This window comes from Dermacentor variabilis, chromosome 2, assembly GCF_050947875.1.
Source record: "Dermacentor variabilis isolate Ectoservices chromosome 2, ASM5094787v1, whole genome shotgun sequence".
Lineage (NCBI taxonomy): Eukaryota > Metazoa > Arthropoda > Arachnida > Ixodida > Ixodidae > Dermacentor > Dermacentor variabilis.
The window spans coordinates 224,377,889-224,396,324 of NC_134569.1; positions in this window are offsets into that span (position 1 = coordinate 224,377,889).

The following is an 18,436-nucleotide window of genomic DNA, read 5'->3' on the forward strand; positions in this document are numbered from 1 at the left end:
AAGGACACAGAGGTCTGATGAAAGTTGCTGGCGTTCCTGCGTACCTATACCAAGGAAGGTTCAGGAATACAACATTTCTGTCCAGTGCAGATTCTCTTTACACGATCTTGCACCATGGTCTCTCTTCAAGGGGTTCCCATATGTAAATTAGCCTCCTTTTGGTATTTATGCTACTCTAGCATTTATCTCTACAACCCGATTTTTCGCCGATTTTCGGAAGTGGGTACGTGCCACACTTCAGGCCCATCTTCGATACAAGCCCACGGTGAGCGGTGCCTTTCACTCCTAGTTGAAACCTGCGCCAGTAACCTTCAAACTATTCTGTATCGCAGTGTTCGATCGCGCCTACCGAGCCAGGGTCGAGGAGAGAGTGCCGAAAAATGAGGAAAAGTGGGCATAGCAGCGAGGTTATGGCCGAGAAAGGAGTACCGAGGGCGCTACTCTTGTGTCAAGTTTTCAGACCCTGTCTTCGTCGGGGGCTTCTTATTTTGGTGCTGAGTGTCGCCTGCCTCTTTGTCGCCGTCACCTTGAGTAAGAGCTTCCTTGCCTGGACCCCACGTGAGTCTCTGAGCTTCTTTGCTGATTTTTTTTTTCGCCTCGCTGAAAAACGTCTTCTCAATGCACTCGAGCTCTGCGCAACGCGTGGCAATACTGACGTTGGACGTCCCCGCCATTTGTTATTACTGACGTTCTTTCAAAATTGAAACTTAAACTGCGATTCATTATTTCAATTCTGGGTCTGCCACAAGCCTGGCCTTTCTCAATTTCCACAGATAATGTCTCCAACGTGTGAGCTTTATTGTATTACTTTCATTGGAATCCAAATTCAGAAGTAAGGTGTAGTCCACCGAATGAGTTAAATATTTGACGATGTAGAACATTTCCGGCACGTTATTTCTTGCGTTGTAAGGCAATAAAATTTATACACCGAAAAAGCCAGTGAAGGAATTACTCCGAACTAAATATATTACCAGAAACATACAACAACCGAGCTATCGAGTGTAAATAAAAATCAGCAAATATTTTGAAATAAACAGTAACAGTAATACCCAGACATGTTTTACCAGCCAACGTATTGCCCAAGTAAAACTCCTGCTTGGGCTACTTGGTTCTTGCTTGAATGAGTAAAGAACAAGGCGCAATAGACCAGGACAGAAGAAGAACAAGAACACAAATGACAGGACCGGCGCCTGTCGGTTCTGTTCATCTTCCGTCCTGGTCTATTGCGCCTTGCTCTTTACTCATTCAAGTATTACCCTACACGCGATTGGCGGAATAGCCCCAAACTAAGGGTGTCCGTCTCCGAGAGACATCGATTTGTTCCCGTGATATTATGGTGACGAAAATTTTCTTGTTTTTTTTTTCCTTCGCCTTATTCGGAACGCATCAGCGGCGCTCGAATTCCTACTATTTTTCAAACGTTTTTGTTTGCATTTTGAGTAATTTTTAAGTAGACTTTCATAAAAACCACGTAAAATGGAGTTTGGAATATTTAGGTACATACTTGCTGCTTTGATGGCCTTTAGGTCAGCTTAAAAAAGAACATTATTTTGGTAATTGTTTCACTGCTGGAATTTTGATTATCTTGGTCCTTGTAAAGAAGGACGTAGGCGTATTAAAATATTTACATGTGACCTATTTGTTCGGGGTAGTGAGTCTTGTACAAAACTTGAGACGCATTTTATTCCTGCAAATAGTTTCCTCTCATTTTTGGGCTTTTGAGTGAGACATAATTACTCGTTTTTTTCTGCTGTTTTTTTTTTCTTTTTGAAGTTCTTTTGCCGGATACCTTCATCCCCAGCGCCGCTGTGAAAGCACGGAGGATGCCTGGAAACCTGAATGCATCATCAGGAGCGGTAAATACTCGATTTAGTATCAACGCCCAGTGTTCGGAGGGAGTGGTACGAAAGTTATTTTGGTCATTAGTAGTATGAAAAATAGCTGACTGTGAAGGCGCGTCATATCTTTCTTTCACCTCACTGACTGTTTTGAAGCCCTGTCAAGGTTACCATATGTTTCCAAGCAGAAAACACGAGTAGCTCACAGTTGTCAATTTGGAAAAAGCAATGGTGGTAAAAATAAAATTTTTGCGGTGTTTACCTGAGTGATATTTCATATTCCTTCAGTGGAAACAGTCTCATAGAAGCATAACGCTGCCAACTTCGACAACAGCTTGGCGGTGGAAATTCGCCTTAAAGGACCAGAGGTTAAGAATCTTCCTGCGTTCATGTAGGTTCGAATGGAATATAATTAAGCAAAAAGGATCGTATGTATTTATTTGGTCACATGTTTTCCGAATCACGTCATTTGACACAGCTCAAAAGAGTAACAATAATGAAAGACTAAACTTCGTTTTTTGCTACTTGTCAATTGCTATTGTCGTTATGAAAGACATTCACAACGCCTTTTGTAGTTGAATGAACTTGTATCAACATTGTGCGAGCCAGGTTAAAAAAGAAAGAACAAAAACTGATCGGCCTCCGCGATTCCTGCAGCTGTAAACTGAATTACTCTAACGCTATAGTCGCTTACGGGACCATTGTCAAAATCGAAAAATTCTCACAAATCTCACATGAAAATACCCAAACTGTAGGCCACAACGCGACCACAAACATCACGACCCATCCACGACATGCTTCGCAGAGTAATAACAATAATACTTGGGGGTTTACGTGCCAAAACCACTTTCTGAGAATGAGGCACGCCGTAGTGGAGGACTCCGGAAATTTGACCACCTGGGGTTCTTGAACGTGCACCTAAATCTAAGCACACGGGTGTTTTCGCATTTCGCCCCCATCGAAATACGGCCACCGTGGCCGGGATTCGATCCCGCGACCTCGTGCTCAGCAGCCCAACACCATAGCCACTGAGCAACCACGGCAGGTCGCTTCGCAGAGTGGCATAACACTCATTAGTGGCGGCTGCCTCGTGCAACAGCTAAGCTTCGTAAGCGCTGCTGTTGCCAGTGAAATACATGTGACCGATCCTGTGTGTCGGCCTTGCGCACGCTACAGATCTTGTTGAAAGTTGCAAAGAGAGAAATTGTGAAATGACTTAACTTATTCACTAAATGAAATCACTAAGCGTGAAACGCCTTACTGGCAAGCCTGTCATGTCGCCCTTCCACATAACGCCAGTGGCATTAGTTTCACGGCGGAAAGAAAAAAAAGTATTCGCTGCCAAGCCCGCTCGTGACTGGCTACTGCAGGGCCAGGAGCTCTGTAACGTGAAACTATTCCAATCTTCTGACGTGAAACTTGCGTAACCGCCGATGTAAGCATCGGGCGATGACGGACAGGGTTGCCTGAACAGCCCAATCAAGCGCTCTGTAAGTTTATAGGAGGTCACTTTTGTTTGCTTTCAAAACGAATAACATTGCCTAGACTCAGCGGTTTTTCCTTTCGAATTGGCTGCCAGAAGGCTACGAGTACGCTCAAGTGGAGGGGTTTTCGATGGGGCCCAGCCAGCGCACTGAAAATATATAACTGGATGAAGAGGGTGATGCCGGCGTGTAGAATTGGTCCGCTTTCCCTTACCTATAGCTTGCAATGACTGGTCGAAAATCGCGGCGGCGTTCAACAGAAGGTTAAGATCTCCGCTAAAACGGATCCTCATCAAAGAAGAGTTGGCAGAGCGAGGTCGTAAACGTGCCGAGAGTGCTCGAAAATGTTACACGTCCACGCACAAATTTTTATTATACGCAAATAACCCCATCCTCTCCGGCAGGTGCGAGTAGCCAGTGCCTGAGCGATCGGCGGCAGCCATCTTTTATTCCTTTCGGAAAGGCGTAGCCTGCGGCTATTTAGAAAAAAATTCTGTTTTGTTCAGCCTATTAACGCATATTTAACGCGTACACGTCACTTCAACGCCGTGAGTTTTCGCAGTTTTGTGACGTCGCGTGACAGGCAGGTGAAGTGGGTCCATCCCAAAATCTTTTGACCAATAGCGGAGCTCTAATGGCGAAAAGGCGTCGAACGAGAAAGAACTATTTTTCTTTTGTTAGGTCCAGTCATGCATAATCAGTGTGTACGCGTCATGTCACATGGAGAGCTATCGCGGTTTTCGTGACGTCGCGTGACAGACAGGCGAAGGTCCAAAAAAGTTTTGGACCAGGACTGACTGGAGAATTGGAATAGAAAAGTTTGGAATAGATTTACGTTACACTGTCCTCTGACATACTTGCGCGTGTATAATAGTTAAACGCGCTTGATGCACGCTCCTACGAACTAGCCTCGACCCGCCGTGCTGGCGTAGTGGTTTTGGAGTTGCGCTGCTAAGCCCGAGGTTGCGAGATCAAATCCCGGTGGCGGCGGCCGCATTTCCATGGTCGCGCAATGCAAAAACACCCGTGTGCCGCGCATTGGGTGTACGGTAAAGAAACCCAGGTGGTGAAGATTGACCCCAAGTCGCCCCACTATACGGCGTGCCTGATAATCATATCGTTGTTTGGCACGCAAACGCCCAGAATTTAATTTAGTTAATAAACCAGCCTGTATTAGCATTGCGTCTTGTATAAGATAATGGATTGAGCGCACCTCTGTTCCTCGCAGTCGAAGTATAATCCACCGCAGAAAACCTGTTTATATAGTGTCCGCTCTTACAATCTTTAAACTGTGCGGACCTTTTAGCGTAGTTGCTCATGATATTTGCTATTTTTGGAGTACCCCGTTTCTGAGCCACCCGATATGTGCCACCGGGTATGTGCCCTTTTTTGGCATAGCTCTAGGAATGCCCACGTACCACTGTTACACGTGGGTTATGGATGCGTTGAATGTGTGTGCGTTCGTATTTGCCGTACTTGTGTCTGCCTACAACTCTCGTCCTCGCCACTCCCGCCAAACATGGCTTTCGCCCTCGTGACATTGTGGCTCGGCATCCGATAGCATTGATCCGCGTGAATCAATGCTTTCATTTCTGCACAGCTTGCGATAATGCAGTGCATCGACAACTTGGAGTAACTTCAAATTTGTAACGTGAGCCATGTACATAGTAAACAATGCCTGAAATTACAGATTGTAGAAGTTCAAAATAAAGACGCTTCTTCGCGTTGCATTGAGTTATGCAACATTTAAGTAACTGCTCCAAAAATGTATCGCTTCTCAGAGTTTCCGACATATGTGAACGTTTCACTCATAAATAAAAAACTAGAAACCTATTATATAAGTGGCATAGAAAGATTTTTATTCTCGCTTCAAACTGTACAGCTCGGAACACTTTGCTGCCAAAAACGAGACCGAGCACAGTAGGTCCTGTTCTTGAGGCGCATCTGATTATGTGGCCTGCACAACCACAATATGTTTACAGTCTTTGTTGCGCGCTAAGTCAGCCATAATATTTCGGTCATTTAGGAACTACATCGTTGCTTTCTCTTTCCGAGCTATACAAGTGGTGAGATTCCGACATGACAGGCCACTAACTTAATATGTTTCTGCGCGGATGATTGTGAAACATAGGAGGACGCTCAGTCGTTAACGGTGCAATCGAAAAGAACGGCGGTAGTGGTCTTCACGTAACCCAGCCAAACATTGCTGCGCGCGATCAAACATAAAGTGGTTCTAGCACACTTCTCTACTCATTTATGCAATGCACTGGCATACCTACAACCGGCAAACACAGCTAGAACATGACACATAAGAATCGTTCATTTAACATCATTGAAAATTCACGATCGAAATCGAAAACGGCACCTGTAGAAGAAGACTATTTTATTTTGTAAAGGAGCTAATAACTTGCCCTGCAATGCGGCGCCGGCTATTCTTGAATGAAAAATTTCCAATTTTAGGCGATCGAACACTTGTGTACCGTAGTTCCTCGTATACGAGAAACTACGAAACACAACGGTTCCTCGTATACGTAATTCCTCGTATAGGAGGAACTGTTCTTGTTCCCGTAGTTCCTGTTCCTCGTATACTGTTCCTCGTATACGAGGAACTGTTCCTGTTCCTGCCGTTCCTGGTCCTCGTAGTTTCTTGTATACGAGAAACTACAGAACACAACTGTTCCTCATATACGCAGTTCCTCGTATACGAGGAACTACGTATACGAGAACAATTGAAGCTATAGCTTTGTTCTTTATGTATCTCGATTGTTTAAAATACAGCTTTTATCCTAATGCGCCAAACATGCTGCTGTATATGACTCGAGGCCGTTAGGTATGTCATGGCCAAGACAATCACCGCAAATTTCGGTGATTGCTTTCGGATACCATTCCTTCACAACTAAAACAATGTTGCTCTGTCTCATGGCAGGTATCTAATAAATCTCACGAATTTATTATCCATGACAAAATGGCAGTCCAAATTACTTCTTTCTGTGTTATATTAAACAAAAATGCGATATCACACGAATACGAAGACTATAGCGAGGAAAATAATTCACGTGTAAACGACCATACCCTTGCGCCGTCCTCTTGGCGCTCACAGGCTCCCTGTTCTATATATATATATATAAATATAAATATATATATATATATATATATATATATATATGTATATAAATGAAAGCAGGATGGCAAAGAGAAATGCACGTCAGAGCACGCACTTCTTACAATAAGAGTATTAGTAAGCAAGCACGTGTCAAATAGCACCCTTGTGTGAGGTAACACGCATTGCAAATCTGTGAAAGATATTATTCTATTACCTGGGCGTCACTAAACAAAGTGGCAACAGCCAATACAAGTGTACAAGTGTTGGGCGTGACATGATAAAACATTTGTCCCCCAACTCTTGCTTAAGACCAGACGGTATATTGTAGTATTTATCAGTAAATAACTAACGGTCGGTCAAACAAAGTAAGCGTACTCAATGTTCAGTATACATTGCGTCACCAACTGCATCGTATCAAGCTACGCATGCTATCAGAGAGAGCATAGGTGAAAACTGTGGTATTTCTGACCACCGGGTGCGCATCGAAACGTCTTACAAGACAATTTGACAGCAACGACTCTTCGAAGTTGATTTCATCGAGTTTTCGTGTCGTCTGAATGGCGGATAATTGTAAACGGTCCCGGGGTACGACCAAAAAGAAAGCACAATCTGTTCATGAGGCACGCCGTAGTGGGCAACTCAGGAACCATTTCACCCACTTTGCGTTCATCGACGCGCACCCAATGCTCGGCACACAAGCGCTATCGCATTTTTCCCTAACATGCAATGCGGCCGCCGCGACCGGCATCGCACTCGCGATCTCGTGCTCAGTAGCGCAACGCCACAGTCACTAATCTACTCCGGTAGGTACCGGACAATTCAGGTTCAACGTACCGCTCTCGCACAATTTGGTGGCATGTTTAAGATCGCGAAATGGCAAGCCTCATGGTGAGTCTGTAAAATATAAAATTGCTTATTTATGATTTCCAAGTGGGCTGACTTGGAGCACGATGACGCGAGTGCGAAAGGGTATCATATTCGGGCTTTCCAACTGCTAAGTGGCGCGTCCAATGGCTTTGTGATCGTAACCATCACAAGCTTTTTATGGACAATGCTTTCTGAAAGCCTCTTCACGTGATCGGCTAGCGCAGTGAAGTGTCAGCCCTGCCTTGCGTTGCACTGCTACGTTCTAAGCCCATAAATCTGCCGGCATCTAATATCATTGATTCACATCATTCTTTTTTCGCCCTGGATTGTTTTATTTTCATTGGCACTTATTAATTTAGGAGAAATAACCTACTTTCTGCTGAGCTTATTTCGCAACCTTCCCAGCTCTGCCTACTTCTCTTGGTGTCACCTGGCTGGCATACCACTATGCCCCGCTACAGCTCGATTCCAAATCGATGTCTTCCTCTACGTCACGCTACGCCGGCTATTTTGCTTTCCGCTCCCGCAGTACGGTTCTGCTGTCATTCATGACTGGGAAGCGACTTGCGTCTGCACCCGAAAATAATTTTCACCTGTTGCCCAAGGGTGGCGCGTTGGCGCTAGACACTATTATTCTCCGTGAATAATTATTCTCCACTTCGGGTGAAAGAATATAAATACCTTGTTATATGCATAAACGAAGGCAATAGATATATCGAAACGCAGTAAAAAAACAATACCAGTAAAGGGGAAAACAAATGCAGCCATAATGAAGCACACAGCGCTATGGGGATACAATAGGTATGAGGTGCTCCGGGGTATGTGGAAAGGTATAATGGTTCCAGGACTTACCTTCCAGTAAAATTGATTACGAAGAACGACTGAGAAATAAGAGGAAAGTAAATGGCTAGGAGAGTGTTGAGGTATATGTACACGAAGAAACATTATTTCACACTGGAGGAAAAGAACTATAAAGCTTACCAGCATGTATGGTAAGCACAGCAACAAAGAACTTCAAGCGGAAAGTCAGCCTGAAATAATCTCATGGGTGACGGCAATAGAAAATAAACTTGTCTTCTTGAGTAACTACTTAAGAGGAAAAAACGAAATCAGGAAAGAAACAATTTATGATAACTCAAAGGAAAGCTCATTACTTTTCGAACTGAGATCAGGATGCCTTAAAACACGCGCCCATAAAGCGAGATATAAGAAGCAAGAAGAAGCATGTGCTTGCTGCGGTAAAGCTAGGGAAACGATGAGCATGTTTTATTAGAATATGAAGACATCTGCCCAGCTGTCAATTTAAGCACCACTGGTCCCCATGAAGCCCTTGGGTTCAGCGAGAACAGGGGAAAAGTAAACACGTCCGCAATAGAGATTAGTAAGAGGCGATTGGAAGACTTGTGGAAGAAAAGTAGGGGAAACGACAAAAAAGTGCAGACGTACAAAAGCAAAGTTCACAATAGGGGGTCACAAAATTTGGTTGTGGGAGTCTATCCTGTTTCTTTTCCTTTTTTTCTTATTTAACCTAGGCAGGAGATTAGGCAGCATAATAGCAACAACTTGGTGGCGCAACCCACCAACCCCTTCCAAAGGGGACCCTCATAACGTCCATCCACCCATTCGTTCTAAAAGAAACAAGGTGAACTTACAAAAAGAGCACTTGTGAATATAACACTTTTCTGTCCTTATATAGTTCACGCTTTTTATTCATCACCTGCTTGTGCATGAAAACGGAATGGGCGGTACTGAGCCTTTAAGCGCAACTGTGCTTAAAATGGAATATCTTGTCAAGGTTGAAGTTAACCAATGATCGATCGGTCGGCTGGCCTTATGAGCCTACGGCAAAACCGCATATGCAGCAGTGCAGGGTGGCACATGTTCGGCCTTGTTTGCAGTCAGATAAGCACAGAGAAAATTTAGTTTTTAAAGAATACTCAGGAACATGTATCAAAATAAATGGGCTGCTCAAGTGCAGAAGTATCGGTACGCGAAAAGCGTGGGCGTATAATGGAGGAAGAAGTCGAAGTTGGAAACCAAGCACAGTGTAATAGTGTAATTACACAACCAGAGTCATCAGAATGTAAGTGAGAGATGCAGAGACAGTTAATTGGATGCAGTGATTGGGAACAAAAACAGACCATAGAGATTTGCAAGAGTCAGCAGAAAGCAATGAGAAGGAAAAATCTGTACGATAACACGAAGGGAAGTGCCTTACTATTTGAAGTTCGATCGGGTTGCCTAAGGACAAAAACATACCGGAGCAAGTATTCCCAACTAGATTAGGCATGTGTAAGCTGCAGCAAAAATCTGGAGACCATTAAGCAAGTGCTTATGGAATGCGAACGGATTCACACGGTGAGCCCCTTACGTAGCCTACACCTTCAAGTATCGCTTGGCTTAAAAGTGGGCAGAAGCATCGCACCAGTGAGCAGTCGACACAATCAAGATACGGTTAGAGTATTGGTGGGGAAGAAAAGCAGGGAATATATTGAAACGAACGGATCCGTTACAGGCAAACATCGGTACAAGGTAGATAGAGAAGTTCTGGAGAAAAAAGATTAAGTAGATGTATACAAAAATCCTGGAATGAAATGCATGTATAGCATACCTGGTTAAATCAAGCAGGCTAGGTAACTAGTTCTCTGCGCCCCGCTTCAAAAGGGATGCTTATAAATCAGGAGCATCAGCATACTGGTGTACTCTGGTAAACGATTTGATCTTGCCACTTAATGGTGAAGGTGGTAGCTATGGGACATATCAAGCTCCTTTTCTACACAGATAACGGCGTTAATTTTTTAATGTGTGCCTAAATAATGGGACCACCTATTTTCTAGATTGCCTTGCACCATGTCCACCACGTCGACGCACCGAATACCAATAAAGCGGTGACTGCGGCTGTGCAGGGAAGCGGCCTACGAAGCGTTGAGGCTCCGAGAGTGGCTCGTGTCGTCATGGCACAGAGAAAGGCAAAAGACGAAAATGCCGAAATCCCTGCACAAACGATGCATGAGTTTGGCCACCCGGTCGACAAGAAAGCAAGGTCTGATCGCGCGCGTTCTCCCTTCTTGATGCCTTCGGGGACGTCACCCGTGACATCATCTGGGACGTCGACTGAGACGTCCCATAGCCGACGGTCACGGTCACTGGAAGACCTGGCAGACGACATACAAGAGATCGTGCCCAATGACGCGACGGAGTCTCAGGCTCACACGACTGTCAAGGTGGAGTCCGCTGGCGGTGCGTGTTTATTCGCATGAACCGGCCGTGAAATCATCGGTTGCAGGTGCTACACGACAGTTTAATTAGTGATCGCTGAATGTTGCGTACTCATTTGTTGCATATAGTTTTCCGCTGGTGTAAATCATAACTTGAAGTACAAGTAACAAATGTCATGAATTTGGGGACAAATGCTTACATCTTGCCCGAAACACAGCAATGAAGTCTTTCAGAAAACGCCCGATATAGCTGTGTGAGCAATGGCTGAGACGACAACTTTGCAGTGTTACAAACTACTAAAGAGGGGGAAGGGGGCGTATGATTTCGCCTTCTACTTCTGCAGCAATTTGTGGCTAATTGCTCAGCTTCATTACTATGAATAGTCGTGTAGAAGGCATGTGCGTCTGAAGATGTAGTGACCTTAAGGTTAGAACACGCACAGCGCTACACAGAAGCGACACATGGAAGGCTACAGCTTACATGTACACTGGCCGTAAAAACAACAGTAACTTTACGAGCCGTGCCAGGTAAGCTGAATACGCCCTGGAAAGGTATTATAGCTAAAGAAAAAAAACTGCACTGCAGGATAGTTAATCCGCGGTTTCACTCTCTGTAATGCTGAAAGCCAAGTCCTGAACAGGGGCATAGTGTTACATTTTTTGAGATTATACATGTTTCACTGGACGTTTCTATAGAGGTACCCAAACCGTATCAATATAATGTATAGCAGTCAGTTTTCCTGATGTACTGTTAAGCGGCCATCTTTTATTTAAGAGCCTAGCTGCCAGTTCGTGGTTGGAAATAATAGCAGGTGATTGATAAGCGGGTTATTTTTCGTATTGGGGCTCTGTTTTACTAACGGCCTGTTACTGGCTAAGAGCACAGATATCTGGCAGCTTTTCTGGATGCAAAGAAAAAACATAAATAAGACAACAAGCTTTAGTTGGAGTTGATGTGATGTCGATGATGGGATTTGCAGTCGACTTTCATGCATTTTTTAACACTCTTGAATACCCCTCTACGATAACAATGGCTCTCTGTGACAGCTCTCGAGGAAAGTTGCGAAGCAATGACACTTTCTTGGGTCTAAAAAGCTGTGGATAGGTGCGTAAAAGCATCCACACCAACTCGCAATGAAATCGAGAGTACCTCTTTTCAAATCTGGTATTTTATGCTTGAAGACATTTTCTCCTTTTAAGAAAACGTTGTTGCCAGTACAGACCTAGTGCACGACCAGTAAACTGCTTGTACAGGTCCTGTCGATTTTAGCGCTCGGGTTACGTTGTGGCTATTGTTGAAGACGGCTTTTCCCGTTCACGAATCAATTTTTTTAAAGAAATGTTTGATTCAGTGTAACTGTCCCCGCTGACACCTGTGCAGCTCGGATGACATGAAGCAACGCGTGTTTAGTGAGCTTATGATTAGAAAAGAAGCAACTGGAGCCGGTAACGGACCTCTGAAAGGTGAGGCTTCAGTCAAACCTTCCAGGTAACGTCAAGCAAATTTGCACGCTTGAAGCAGCAACAATTAAAGGTGCAGTGGTTGTGTTTCCCGACCTATTGCACGAAGCAGTTTGAAATCATAAATAGAAACCAGCGCTGCAAGAAATTAGGGCACACATATATGGTACGGACAAAAGCACAGATTATTTCTGATCATACCATTCCAACTAGCCACAAATGTAACCTTAATAAAGCTTCAAGTCAGCGATGACGTAAAAAAGTCGCCGTTTCGCCCTAAGCTCGTAGCATTGACAGCGATAGAAATAAATAGACCATTACGCGATGAAAGGCTCACATTATTTTTTAGACAATGTCAATGGCGATCGGGATTCGATTGCTAACAACACAAACGGGATGTGATGTGTCCAAAGATATGGATGAACTAACTTCGCCCGATAACCGTGACTGCACGTGCTTGCAACGGATCTTCGTGGTTTACACAAAATGAGTGAATTTGGCTGCCAAACATTCTAGCTTCGCTGTGCGTCTTCAGTATGTCCAGAGAGTCCAACATAGAGCACTCTTTCCGTCGTTGGCTACCGCAGGCCAATTTCACACATGAAAATTAAAACCCTGCACCATGGTGATCGCCTTTAAACTGTAGGAATATGAGTTTCATGGCCGTCTCAACGTCAAAAGCGTACAATTATTAGTCAAAGGGTTAAAGGTTTATGTTCAAAGGTGCCCCAAGAGAAGTGCATTAAGAGCGGCTCAACAATCTTTTGGCAGTTAGTTTTATGCTAGCATTTCATGGATTCAGAGCTTGGCGTAGCTAGTCCATTGTGCACAAGCGACGTCAAATTCTTTAAGAAGGTTTCAAAAGAATAGCTTTTTAGAGCTTGTCTATTAGGCCCTGTCCCTACGGCTAGTGTCGGCGTGGGCGTAACCGAGGGAACGAGCACAGCGAAGAATGAAGGAGCAAACGCGGAGCGCAGCGGGGGATGAAACACGCGAGGAGGAAAGCGGAGGAAGAAGGTATAGCGAAATCGTGCGAAGAAAAGTGTAGTGCGGCGACGATGACTACAAGATGGGGCCAGAGTAGCACGCGCCGTCTTGGAGGTCTGTCTGCGAGGACTGCTGTGAATTGCGCTCACGCGTCACTCATGCTCTGCATCTCGCGATCTCCAGTTTAGCCAGGCGGTCGCGCAACGCTTGTGTCACTTTGCAACGTGCCGCACTAAATAAACCGTCCCCACTGGCCAATATATCGCGAAATGAAAACACGTATAGAGCTGCGTCTCAAGTTTTTGCTCTAGGTAGTATTTTAATCGTCGGTGAATTTTTTAATAGGTGAATTGTTTACCTGTAAATTCCGCGACTAGTGCCCTCTTCTAGAAGCAGTTTGTTACGGTACTTATAAAATTGAAAAGTAAGAACTACAAAATATAGCCTCCGTAAGACTTATGCGCGAGTGATACTCACCTTTTTATTTATTAAAAACTTTTTTTTATATTCCTAATGTCGCCTCAATGCATTCCGGTATGGAGGGTGGCTGTTGCGTAAGTGTTTGGTGCACAAATACAAAAAGTCGCAGTTTCTTCCGAAAGCCGAAGCATTACTGCGATATCAAATTATTAGATATAGCCATACGAAGTAAGGTTAGCAGTTCTATCGACCATATGAACTGCTCCAAGCACTCGCTTACTAAGCAATTTATCAATCACAGTTTCACACGCGCACAGGCAAACATGAACACATCTCACTCGGTAACCGTGGACACTCGCTGTCAGAGACTGGCGTGCTGAAGAGCGGCTGCAGCGGTGAGCGTATTGACCTCCGTGCTGTCTCTCGCTTCAGCGCGAACTAAGCGGCGAGAACACAGCGCACATGAAGCTATCAGCCCTCGGCGTACCTACACTCTGTCCCCATGGCAGGTTGCTTTGAAGATAGGGCGCGCGCAGCCGCGCTCAGCCGTACCATACGCATTATAGCGAATTATTTGGGAGTGTTAAAGACGTCACAGAAGAATTTAAGACGGACTTTTTGTCAAACATGCTGCAATTAGAGGAAGACATTCAAAAGCGCCTGGAGTGGCCTCTGAGCTTCAATGAAGTGGAAGGAGCCATAGATGATTTAGTTGTAGGCAAGTCCCCGGGACCTGATGGACTCGGAGCAGCCTTTTATAAAGCCTTCAAAAGTGATGTCAGTGGGATCCTGTTACGGTTGTTTAAGGAGCCCTATGCGCAAAAACAGGTTCCTCCATCTTTTCGTACATCGCACGTAGTTCTGATACCGAAATCAGAGAGCCCAGAAAAATTTTTAGCTGTCGACGTTTACCGGCCGATATCACTAATCAATGTAGTCTATAAGATATTTACAAAAGTGCTCGGAAAGCGATTACAGGGAGTGGTGACCAGCATAGTAGGGTCGCATCAAACATGCGGTATTGACGGAAGGTCTATCTACACAAACGTTCACATTGCCAGAAGCATTTTAGAATACTGTAACGACCTAGGTGAACACTGTGCCATGTTACAGTTAGATATGCAGAAGGCTTTCGACCGTGTGGCCCATAAAATTCTTTTCAGTATTCTAGAACACAAAGGTAGGGGATTTGATCTTAGATGGGGTAAATATGTGCTATCAAGACTGTACCGCCAGCCTCATTATAAACAACGAGGTTACCAAAAGATTTAGCGTCCGGTCATCTGTGCGCCAGGGGTGTGGTTTGTCGCCTCTTTTATTCGCAATTTACCTAGAGCCGCTTTGTAGGAAAATCAAGAATGACAATAGAATATGAGGTTTCAGAGTGCAGTCCGCGGAAGTGAAAGTGCTGGCATACGCGGATGACATCGCGTTGTTTTGTCGGGATAAAGAAAGCATCGAAATCTCGGTCGCAGAGGCTTTATCATACTGCAGAATGACAGACAGTGCCATCAACTTTGATAAATCCCTAGGGGTATGGATCGGCAACTGGGAAGACCATCTGAGTACGTTTGCAAATATCCGCTGGACGGTCACGCCGGCAAAGTGCCTAGGAGTGCCGCTTGAGCATTACCGTGACGCCGTTGATTACTTGAATGCCGAAACTGAAAGCGTTCGTGAATGTACACTGAAATGGGGAGGCCGCTATTTCTCTAAGTTTGCTCGTGCGACAGTGTGCAACCTGTTTGCCGTTGCCAAAATTTCTTAGGCGCTCCAAGTGTTGTGCATGTCAAGGGCTAACATACAACGTTCACATAGAGTACTCGCAGTGTTTGTATGGGGTTCAAGCTCGGAGCGCATCAGTCGCACTAATATCTTTCGTTCGGTTAAAAATGGAAGATTAGGTCTGTCACATTTGTTCATTAGGCAGATTGTGTTGAGGTTTGTTTACTTACGGGACCAAAATGACCCATTTTTATTAACTATGTTTCAAACAAGGCTGAGCGAAGCTATACCTGAATTCATTGTATCGTCACATCGGTGCAGTCAAGGCAGAGCGCGTGGTTTCCTAAAAGAGGTAGTCTTGGCATTTCATCTGTTAAAGGTTCGGTTTCCATGGACTACTTAAGTAGGTGTACCACGAAAGCGCTTATATAAGGAACTGCATGGTAGACACAATGTTGCCGGTGCCATTGTGTCGCTCGATGTTCTGCATTGGACCTGAAAAGGACGTACTAAAGAGAGCAAAACGAATGCCAGTACGCCCGTCGGCAAAGTCCTTCTTTTTCCAGCTCCACACCAATACTTTACCTGTGAAACCGCGGCTAGATGAAAAAGGACTTTCCGTGCCTTGGAGCCTCAACTGTTTACTATACCGGAAACCCGAAACTGTAGAACACATTTTTCTTGACTGCTGGTACGCTGTGTTCCATTGGGACATCTTACAGAGAACGCTAAAGAAGGACTTGCCGATTACACCATATGAGATTCGTTTCTTGCCTACTCTAAATGAAGACAAAGTACCCTATGACATTTTCATGCTGGTGTCCTTACATGGCTTATTGAAAACTACAATGGCCGTGAGACATGCCGAAATAAACGCCCGGCCTGTTAGAGAATACTTCATTGAAAGCATTTCTCATATTAAGGAAATGTATAATTTGCAAAAAGGAAAACCAACATGGCTCAGTGTGATGACTGAGCTAGCGAATTTAAGGCGTTTTTAGCCCTGTGACCGCCAACCAATGGCAGAGATTTTGTCGCGACTGTTGTGTATTGTCAAAATGTCTTGTTTTGTATGTTGCCATGTCGGTAATAAAGAAAAAGAAAGCAGCCGCAGCAAAAGTAGAACACCGCCTCCCTCCCCCCCCCCCCCCCCCCCCCGAGCTGGGGCCTTGCGCGTGAGGGAAGACCGCGCGTTTCGCGCCCGCCTTCATCCCGGACGCCCACGCTACAAAGCCACCATCCTAGGTTCACACCCCCACGCTTTCGCTCCCAACACACAGCATACGACATGCGGCCACGATATTATCGCACTTGGACTTTACACGGAACATCACAGTGACGACGACGAGGGAAATACACTTGCATTGTCGATATAATTGCCATCACAGTAAACACTTTTGAAAAAAAAAAGTTTGACAGGGTATTTTACTTTGACGAGTGATCATGATGCAGTGCCATGCATCTAGAAAACTGAGCTCAGTCATCTTTGCAAGCGACGTTTCTTTCTAGAAGTACTTCACGTAATGCAGTTAATCGTAGAAATGCACGCCACGGTGGTCAACCACGCCACTTACGATATTTCTTTATTTCTGTGGTTATACTCAGAGGTCGGTACTGGTTTGTTGCAAATCCTGCCACACGGTTCTGAATCAATTCTAGGCTCCTGTCCCGTACCTTTGCATACGGGTCACAAACTATGCGAGAATGGCGAAGGAGCGGGGTGTTGGCCAAAGAATTGTGGTAAAAGCCTAAAGTTTGATAATTTTCGTGATAAAATTGAAGACTCGACCGGCCTTAGAGTTTATAGCGCTCATGTAAATGTGCCAGGTAAGGTCCGATGAAAACGCTGCGCGTAAATTGTATGGTTAACTTCTGGACTTTTTCCGTTATGCAAGAAAACGCTCAGCAGTTTACTCGCAATTCTGTCAGCGAGTAAAACGAATATATTCGCATTTTGAAATGTTTAACGTCATGAGCCATTGCTCAATCCACAAACAGACTTCATTTAAATCGCAGTATAAGGTCATTATATCTCAATAATACTTAATTTCTCAGTATACGTTGCAATCACCTGCGTACAGCCTCCTCTTCAATTAAGATAGCATCATCGTCAATATCGTTACGATAAACTAGAAAAAAAAAGCCCGGCCAGCATGGATCCACAGCGGAACGCCGGAAGAAAGTTAAATGCCTGATGATCCAGTGGCGGTGCTGTGTGATCTAGGACCCCTCATTTACGGTCATCGTTACTTAAAGGAAATTGAAGTGATTGCACTAGCCCATTACTAGACTAGTAACAGACTCATAGGGCTTCTCTACCACACGAAAATTCTAAGATTTCGCTGTTGCGAAAATGTTGCTTCATCTCAAGCAGTCACATACATGTCGAATAGATGGAGCAAGGAATGTCTGTCAATCTTCCACTCAGTCCAGTTCTAGTTTCACGATATTTTAAAGCTGGTGATGAGCTTCTTTGTAAGATTCAAGCGTCATGACATCTTTGTAAGGCGGAACAGTTCGCATGAGTACATGGAGCACCTAACAAAAACACAGAGCATTTTTGCTGAAGCTTCCGTCCAGCTCGGTATTACGCCGACCAGCACACGTTACCCTATTGAGCTTTCGTCTTCCTACCTGACTCGAGCTGCGCGCTTTGAGGGTAGCATATAATATAATGAAAATTTATTATTCCTCTTGCGCACTTGTTTCTAGAAGTGCGAGCATCCGGTCGAGGCAGTATCGAGGACACTATTAGCGTCCACCACGAATTCGTTCAGAGAAGTTCAACGCGGATACAGTCTCTTGTTATTGCTTGTTTGGTTTTCTTCCTCCGGCTCATGCCTTTGTTTTTAAGAACAGGATGCTTGTTCTTTAGTTGCACAAGAAGAACCAGAAATGTTCAGTAAGCCGGAAACAACTTCTCGCAAACGGCTCATTTTACATAAAGAACAAGGAGCCAAATAACACACAGGTGGAATTACCTGTTTTTTTCTTGTTTCTTATGAAACAATAATAATGAAGGAAATGTAAATTAAGTGGACGATATCAATTGGCGCTTCTGGGATCCGAATCGAACAGCTACTAATTCATATCCCCCCCCCCTACCGTCTATCCTCTTGAGTATTTTGCATGTGTAATACATCTAGTCATATGGATGCATGGATGTTATGAGCGTCCCCTTTGGGACGGGGCGGTGGCTTGCGCCACAAAGAGTGTTAGCCTGCGCCACCCGCGGTCATGGCATTTGAAATGTAACATACATTTAACTACATGGGTCACGCACTACGCGTGATCTTAGCAGCAGACTGTCAATAGACCGTCATATGCTATCTA